The sequence below is a fragment of the Macaca nemestrina genome, chromosome 13 (assembly GCF_043159975.1).
Source record: "Macaca nemestrina isolate mMacNem1 chromosome 13, mMacNem.hap1, whole genome shotgun sequence".
In the NCBI taxonomy this organism is placed as follows: Eukaryota; Metazoa; Chordata; class Mammalia; order Primates; family Cercopithecidae; genus Macaca; species Macaca nemestrina.
The window spans coordinates 17,845,759-17,854,245 of record NC_092137.1 but is presented as its reverse complement, the minus strand read 5'-3'; positions in this window follow the sequence as shown (position 1 = coordinate 17,854,245).

Below are 8,487 nucleotides of genomic sequence, written 5' to 3'. Positions count from 1 at the left end.
CACATGCAGAGACTAAGCAGGGGTGTTCTACGGTGAGCAGCCTGTGCAAACACTCCCCCAAATGCCAAAGAAAGAGGCAGACAAATCCAGTTTCTCAGAGAGATGTCTTTATTAAGGACTTATGAACAGAAACCATGTCCCAGGTGCCATGAGATGGGATGGCAAGATGGGATGGTGAATCCCTGCACCATGATCTTTTAGACCCAGGGCTTCTATACCACAGGGAAGGAACGTGTAGGACAATTGTAGTGGACCCTCAGGGAAAGGCAAGAAATGCTGTGGAATCTGTCTAAAGGCAGGATTTACAGTAACAGTAGATAAAATAGAAATCTTAGAGGCATCCCCAGAACTGGAATTAATCAGAAATCAACATGGCAGGTTAACATCCAAGATGGAGTTGCTTTATCATTTACAAAAAGGGAAGCCCTGGAAGCCCACTAAGGAGCTAGCCCACAGAGGATATCAAGAGCCCATTCTTTAAAGAAAATGTGGTACATATATACCATTGAATTACTATGCATCCATAAGAAAGAACAAAATCATGTCCTTTGCAGCAATATGGATGCAGCTAGAGGCCATTATCCTAAGTGAATTAACAAAAGGACAGAAAATAAAATGCCACATATTCTCACATATAAGTGGTAGCTAAACATTGGGTATTTATGGACATAAAGAAGGCAATAGACAACAGGGGCTTGTAGAGGAGGTGGTGAGTGGAAGGGTTGAAAACTAAGTATTGGGTACTATGCTCAGTACCTGGGTGACAGGATCAGTTGTACCGCAAACCTCAGCATCACACAATATACCAAAGTAACAAATCTGCACATACCCCCGAATCTAAAATAAAAGTTGAAATTGTTTTTAAAGAAAAAGACATGAAAGAAAAAAATGCATTCCCATCAGCCAGAATAGCAGTGACAATCAGCAGAGAGAGGATTACCTGTGCTGACCTAGCTAGAGACTGGCCTTTTGTCCCTCACCCAGCAGTGAGTTCACACCAGCACACACCAACTCATACCATCTTGTAGGAGTGTGTTACTGCATATCTTTTCCCAATTCCATGTTCAGTAGCACCACGTTGGGAGCTTGAAATCAGCTGTGATGGGATATTTACCCCTTAGAAACCTGTAAACACTACAAATCAGGGCATTTTTCCAGACAGCCTATTGTCAACCATTTACCAGTACACCCCTGCCTGTCTGCCCCAACCTGTGCTTCCACCCATTACTAGATTGACAGCTGACTCAGGGAGGAGGCAGGGGAGGAGAAAAAGGAGGGAAAAAAGCAGACCATGCTCCAATGGCCTCTCCAAGCCCTTGGAGCATGGAAATGGCTTAGGATAAGCAAGAACAGTTTTGAATGACATATGAGGTTGGCATTTTAAACTAGACTCGACTGATTTTAATAAATAAACAAACCAAAACCTATGAAATCTCCCAAGGAAATGGGAGCGAGGAGTTGGTTGTATGCCAGTTGAGGATAGTGATTATAAGAAATAGTCTGTGCCAGGCACAGTGGCTCACACCTGTAATCCTAACACTTTGGGAGGCTAAGGCAGGAGGATTGCTTGAGCCCAGGAGTTCAGACCAGTCTGGGCAACATAAGGAAATCCTGTCTTTACAAAAAAATAAAAAATAGCTGGATGTGGTGGTGAGTGCCTGTGGTCCCAGCTACCTGAGGGGCTGAGGTGGGAGGATCTCTTGAGGGCAGGAGGTCTAGGTTGCAGTGAGCCATGATTCTGCCACTGCACTCCAGTCTAGACAACAGATTGAGAACCTGAAGAAAAGCAAAGCAAAGCAAAGTGAAAAGGAAGGAAGGAAGGAAGGAAGGAAGGAAGGAAGGAAGGAAGGAAGGAAGGAAGGAAGGAAGGAAGGAAGGAAGGAAGGGAGAAAGGAAGGAAGGAAGGAAGGAAGGAAGGAAGGAAGGAAGGAAGGAAGGAAGGAAGGGAGAAAGGAAGGAAGGAAGAGGCAAGGCAAAGAGAAAGAGAAAGAAAGGAGGGAGGGAGGAAGGGGGTGAGGGAAAAAGGAAGGACGGAAGGAAAAGAGTCTGTGTTTACACCCAGTGACTAGAGTGTCCTCAGAAAGCCCTTCCATCTGTCTTCCTGCAGCACCTAAGGTGTTGAGCCACAAACGGCTCTAAAACACACACATTCTCAATACACACATAATTACACCTTACTCCTTGCCTGGCCACTGAGCTTGCTGCATGGTATTGGGTTAATTGCTTTCCTCTTGGAGCTCCCTCCTTCTCCTCGGGAAAGAGACAATTGGAGGAGATGAGCTGTCCTCTCCAACATGCAAAACCTCCTCCGTAAATTCCACACACGCACACTCTGCAGGACACCACATTAGTCATCACGGAGACTGACAGTCACTTTCCTCTGCAAATTTCATAACCAAGAGAGAAGAGGAGGAACAAAGCTGAGCTAGACTGCCACGGTGGGGGATCTGCAGCAGGAGAGCCCATGGATTTTGGCATTTGAGTCTGCAGTGAGCTAGAACATCCTCTGCTGTCTGCTTTCCCACATGCATGGTCTTTAAGATAAACTGTTTGCAGGGAGCACCCAAGGCTATATTTATTGATCAACATAATCTGGAACATAATCTAGGAAGCAATCTAGAGCAGGAGTTTAAAAGCCACAGTCACAAGCTAAGAAAGGTTGAAAAAAATCTAAAGAATATTGCTTTATAACAGTCACTATATGAAAAACATACTTGCACACACGTTTATAGCAGCACAATTCACAACTGCAGAAATATGGAGCCAACCTAAATGTCAATCAACCAATGAATGCATAAAGAAAGTGTGGTATATATACACAATAGAATACTACTCAGCCATAAAAAGGAACAAAATAATGTTATTCACAGCAACCTAGATGGAGTTAGAGACCATTATTCTAAGTGAAGCAACTCAGGAATGGAAAACTAAATATTGTATGTTCTCACTTATACGTGGGAGCTAAACTATGAGGATGCAAAGGAGTAAGAATGTTATAATGGACTTTGGGGACTTGGGGGAAGGGCAGGAGTGAGGTGAGGGATAAAAGACTACACATTGGGTACAGTGTACACTGCTTGGTTGCTAGGTGCACCAAAATCTCTGAAATTACCACTAAGAACACATCCGTGTATGTTAGTCCATTCTCATGGTGTTATAAGGACGTACCCAAGACTGGATAATTTATAAAGGAAAGAGGTTTAATTGACTCACAGTTCTGCAGGGCTGGAGAGGCCCCAGGAAACTTACGATCATGGTAGAAAGGGAAGCAAACATGTCCTCTTCACATGGTGGCAGCAACAAATGCTGAGCAAAAGGGGGAAAAGCCCCTTATAAAACCCTGAGATCTCGTGAGAACTTACTTACCATCATGAGACCAGCATGAGGATAACCAGCCCCATGATTGAATTACCTCCCACTGTGTTCCTCCCACCACACATAGGGATTATGGGAACTATTAGGTTGGTGCAAAAGTAATACAATTCAAGATGAGATTTGGGTGGGGATAGAGCCAAACCGTATCACCATGAAACCAAAAGCTACCTGTTCCCCAAAAACTATTGAAACAAAAATATATGTATTACTTCATAACATATAAAAATTATATTGAATTCCAATGTTACCATCCTTAAATAAGCTTTACTTGGGACGTGGCCACACCCTTCCATGTGCATATTATCTGTGTCTGCCTTTCAGCCACACTGGCAGAGTAGGGTATTTGCAACAAAGACTGAATGGCCCACAAAGCCTGAAATTTTTACTTTCTACCTTTTATGGAAGTTTGGCCAACTCACACTCTAAGACCACGGAAACCTTATTCTTCCATGACCTGTATACACTTTCTTCTGTGGTTAACTGAGGAACTACCTCTTCTGATCCCTCAAAGCCCAGATTAATGACACTGAAGCATTATGGCTTCGAGTGCTCCTCAATGCTGGAGGACTAAGGAAGAGCAGGACACTAAGATAGCAGGGCCTCATGCCATAAAGAATGAAATCATGTCCTTTGCAGCCACAAGGATGCAACTGGCAGCCATTATCCTAAGCGAGTTACCCCAAGAACAAAAAACCAAATACCACAAGTTTTCACTTATAAATGGAAGCTAAACATTGGTACTCAGGGACGTATAAATGGGAACAATAGACACTGGGGACAACTAGAGGGGAGAAGAAAAGAGAGAGACAATAGTTGACAAACTAACTATCGGGTACTATGCTCATTACCTGGGTGATGAAATCATTTGCGTCCCAAACCTCAGCATCACACAATATACCCATATAACAGACCTGCACACATACCTCTGAATCTAAAATAATGGTTTAGTAAAACCTCAAACTTTAAGAATCCCAGAATAAAACTTAGGAAACACCATTCTAGATATCAACCTTGGGAAAGAATTTATGACTAGGTCCTCGATAGCAATTGCAACAAAAACAAAAATTGACAAACGGGACCTAGTTAAACTAAGGAGTTTCTGCACAGCAAAAGAATCTATCAACAAAGTAAACAGACAACCTAAGAATGTGAGAAAATACAAACTATACATCTGAAAAAGTCTAATATCCAAAATCTATCAGGAACTTAATTCAACAAGCAAACAACAACCCCATTTTGAAAAGTGGGCAAAAGACATGAACAGACACTTCTCAAAAGAAGACATACATGCAGCCAAGAAATAGATGAAAAAGTGCCCAATATCACTAATAATTGGATAAATACAAATCAAAACTGCAATGAGATACCATCTCACACTAGTCTGAATGCTTATTATCAAAAAGACAAAAAACAAAATGTTGTCGAGGTTGCACAGAAAAGGGGAATGCTTATACATCGTTGGTGGGAATATGAGATAGTTCAGCCACTGTGGAAAGCAGTTTGGAGATTTCCTAAGGAACTTAAAACAGAACTGCCATTCAACCCAGCAATTTCATTACTGGGTATATACCCAAAGGAAAATGAATCAATTTCCAGAAAGACACATGCATGCATATATTCATTGCAGCACTATTCACAATAGCAAAGACATGGAATCAATCTAGGTGCCCATCAATGGTGGATTGGATAAGGAAAATGTGGTATATATATATACCATGGAATACTACACATCCACAAAAAAAAGAACAAAATCATGTCCTTTGCAGCAACATAGATGTAGCTAGAGGTAGTGAATGTAGTGAATTCACTACATAGATGTAGTGAATTAGCACAGAGAAAATCAAACACGGCATGATCTCAGGCATAAGTGGGAGCTAAACACTGAACACACATGGACATAAAGATGGCAACAGTGGACACTGGGGACTACTAGAGGAGGAATGGTGGGAAGGGAGCAAGGGTTGAAAAACTACCTATCGCTACCTCAGCGATGGGATCATTTGTACTGCAATCCTCAGCAATGCGCAATTTACCCAGGTAACAAACCTACACATGCACCCTTGAAACTAAAATAAAGTTGGAAAAAAACCCAAAAACATAATAAAGTTGAAATTACTTTTAAAAAAAAAAAAAAACAGAAACGGGGGTAGGGGCCTGGCTCAGCCTGGGAGTCCTCACCTCTGACTGCTCTGAGCCAGGTCCATGCAACCCTCTGCCTCCCCTCCCCTCAGCACTCTGCCCCTGTTGGAGGAGCACCGAGCAGCACTGCTTGCTTACTAAAGAGGAGGAAATTGAGATCCAGAGGGGCTTGTTAATCAGTCTTAATCTAAGGATAAACTAGGAACAGGATTTTTTTTTCCAATCACTGACTTCACTGACTGTGAAATGGCTTTTTTTGACCCTTAGTGATACACTGGGCAAATGAAACAACCTTTCAGGTCGTTTTGTTCGTTACAAGTCCAGTTTGGTTTAAAATAAAATTTTATATTGACAGTGATCTCCCAACCATCCACAACTGTCACTTCCCCCATCACTTGCTGGTCTGTGGCTGAAGAAACCTAGCATGGGGGACAGGGGTGGTGTGTGGCCAAGGGGACCTGGAGAGGAGGACAGGTATGGTCTGTGGCCAAGAAGACCTGGAGTGAAAGACAGGTGTGGTCTGTGTCTGAGGAAACATAGAGTAGAGGACAGGTGTGGTCTGTGCCTGAGGAAACCTGGAGTGGGGGACAGGTGTGGTCTGTGACTGAGGAGACCTAGAGTGGGAGACAGGTGTGGTCTGTGGCTGAGGGGACCTGGAGTGGGGAATAGGTGTGGTCTGTGGCTGAGGGGACCTGGAGTCGGGGACAGGTCTGGTCTGTGGCTGAGAGGACCTGGAGCAGGAGACAGGTGTGGTCTGTGACTGAGGGGACCAGGAATGGGGGACAGGTGTGGTCTGTGACTGAGGGGACCTAGAGTGGGAAACAGGTGTGGTCTGTGGCTGAGGGGACCTGGAGTGGGGGACAGGTGTGGTCTGGGCCTCCCCTTGCTGATCCTTGCCGTGGAGGGGCCTTGTTCTTCCCCAGTCCCCTGCCCTTTCCTTCTTCAGGGTGAAGACCTCTGGGATGTTGAGGCAGGAAGGAGAGACAGAGAGGAACAAGCCTTTTATGGTATGTGGGGGTGGGTATGTGTTTTTTGGGGGCTGCTTCTTTGTTTTCACTGAATCAGCTACTGCTGTGGTCTTCTGTTAGCACTCACAGCTTCCCTAGTTTCCACCAATGGCTCTCATTGCCATTGCATGGCAGGTGTATGCTGGGCTTGCTTTTGTTGGTGACATGAGGGGGACAAACTCGCACGCAGGCTCACCTCAGAGGACCTGACAGGGCCTTCTCCCTGCCTTCCACTGAGCTTGGAGATTCTCTGTCTTCCCCTTTCTCTTGCTGCCAGTGTTCTCCCCTGACAGAGGCTTCCTTAGGGGCAAACCTGCACTCCTGAGGGATCCAGCAGGGCCCAGGGAAAGTTATCATTCTGGCCACGCCAAAGGGTAGGAGCAGAGCAGCGTCACTGCGTTCCTCCCCCTCTGCCTTCCCTCCCAGTCCTCTTGCTTGCTGGGGTTGGCTGGGGCAGGTCTGCAAGACCCCTGCTGGGCAGGTGTCCATGCAGCGAACCACACTCACCTTCCTGCAATGTCCTGTGTTCATCTCCTGGAGCCTCCTACTTCCGGGATTGTGGTGGGCACCTTTCCTCTGCTGAGCCATTCTGCCCTCTCACTTACGCATGTCCCTAGTGATCCCTATTGAGCAAAGGAAAAGCCCCACTGAACGCAATAGCTAACCCAATAAAGCTGGTGAGATGGGCCTTGTCCCTGCCACTGAGCCACACTGCTAAGTGGAGGAAAGTGTGACCTCCTTCTGGCCTGAGAATATCATTTGCCTTCTGCAAATAGGACCAGCTAATGTTATCAAGGAGGGCTTAGGGCAGGTTTTATTTCAGTAGGGGGCCTTTTCAGGGACCGGGACTAAAACAGGATCCCCTGAGCTCAGAAGCTGGGCACCAGTGGCTTCCCGAGCGCCTCCCAAAAGCCATTAGAGGGCAACAGGCTCCCCTGTGTGGCCATCGTCTGCTATTGCATCTGCACAAAATCGCAGCGTCCGAAAATTAAAATGACTCATAATCCCACACGCAGAAATAATCCTGTTACCATTCTGTTGTATTTACTTCCAGGAGGCTTTTCATGAGCACAGTAAGTATGTGAGTCTACATCCCTCTTTGTCCACTTCACTGCCCAAGACAACTCAATTTTGCCACTCAGCCACTTTTAAAATATAGAGTAAATATTGCACAAAACAGTGAAATCATTGCTGGAATACTGAGAAACGGTCATTATTTTGCACTCAGTAGTTTCTCTTTCTCCTCTCCCTCTCACATGTACACACAATTTTTAGGGAATCTTTATTCTTCCAGGTAGGAGTTGGGGGTAGGAGGAGAGCAGGGAGTTTCTTACATGCCCTCCTCAGTGTGTGCCCCAAATTTGCCAGGTGCTTTTTACATGAGAACCTTGTGATGTAGAAACCTGCTAGGCCAGGCACAGTGGCTCACACCTGTAATCCCAGCAGTTTGGGAGGCCGAGGCAAATGGATTGCTTGAGCCCAGGAGTTCCAGACCAGCCTGGGTAACACAGTGAGACCCCTGTCTCTACACAAAATACAAAAAAAAATTAGACAGTCTTGGTGGCATATGCCTGTAGTCCCAGATACCTGGAAGGCTGAGGAGGGAGGATCACCTGAGCCTGGGAGTTCGAGTCTGCAGTGGGCCATGATAGCACCACTGCACTCCAGCCTGGGTGACAGAATGAGACCCTGTTTCAAAAGAAGAGAGAAAGGAAAAACAGACAAAGAAAGAAAAAGAAGGAAGGAAGGAAAGAAAGAAAGAAAGAAAGAAAGAAAGAAAGAAAGAAAGAAAGAAAGAAAGAAAGAAAGAAAGAAAGAAAGAAAGAAAGAAAGAAAGAAAGAAAGAAAGAAAGAAAGAAAGAAAGAAAGAAAGAAAGAGAAAGAAAGAAAGAAAGAAAGAGAGAAGGAAGGAAGGAAGGAAGGAAGGAAGGAAGGAAGGAAGGAAGGAAGGAAGGAAGGAAGGAAG